Source organism: Etheostoma cragini, unplaced genomic scaffold, assembly GCF_013103735.1.
Source record: "Etheostoma cragini isolate CJK2018 unplaced genomic scaffold, CSU_Ecrag_1.0 ScbMSFa_799, whole genome shotgun sequence".
Lineage (NCBI taxonomy): Eukaryota > Metazoa > Chordata > Actinopteri > Perciformes > Percidae > Etheostoma > Etheostoma cragini.
Window position 1 is genome coordinate 345 of NW_023269426.1, and position 713 is coordinate 1,057.

At 37.9% G+C, this 713-nt stretch overlaps 1 long non-coding RNA gene across 1 annotated transcript in view; it reads right to left on the reverse strand.

Annotated features, from left to right (window-relative positions):
- LOC117941462 overlaps window positions 1-713 on the reverse strand; it is a 1,208-nt gene that overhangs the window by 344 nt on the left and 151 nt on the right. The window contains exons 2-3 of the long non-coding RNA XR_004655915.1: window positions 584-651; window positions 426-512 (exon numbers count right to left, since the gene is read on the reverse strand). This is a non-coding gene — a long non-coding RNA (uncharacterized LOC117941462). The remainder of the gene's footprint in view (window positions 1-425; window positions 513-583; window positions 652-713) is intronic.

A 713-nucleotide genomic window follows, 5' to 3' on the forward strand; every position in this document is an offset into this window, starting at 1 on the left:
GTGTTCATGTGCTGCATTTACTTGGTTTGGAAAATTCCATGATCTCTACAGAGCTACCTTAGCTGTTGTGTTGCTTTTGAGAGCCAATTGCCACAAAATTTAAAAACAGTTTAATTTTAACTCGTTTTTTGTGTTACTGCCGGACACTTGGAATATACATTACAGTGTGAATGATGTGGCTATAGGCCGAGGTCCGTAATCAATAATTGTTGTAGTCTTTAAATATATAAATATCTGAATAATTTGAGAAGCCAGCTGTATACCCACATTGTATGGTCAATTTAGCGTAAATTAAACATGGGTAGGAATCGCTAATCCAAAAACCAGACAACATAACCTTAATTTTCTATATTGTGCCACCAAGAACCTCAGCTGTAAACACAATTGCAGTATTTTCCAAATATGGTTTCATAGAACCTGCTCACCTTTTTTAGCAGCTTGGATCAACTTGGACTCCATTGACTGGACAAGTGCAAAGGCCCTCTTCACGGAGACATCATTGGGAGACATATCTGTAGTACAAAATAAATTCAGTTAGTGTCTGTAAATAGCTCTTGAAAGATTCTGTCACTAACGTTCTTACCTCTAATCATTCTCCTCTGCAGCTCATCATCATGTCTTCATTTGTGCCACCAACTGGCAAACTCAAGCCTAAGGACAATGCAATTGCGGTTAATCAAATGTTTCTGCTGTTTGACGGCACATATCATGAA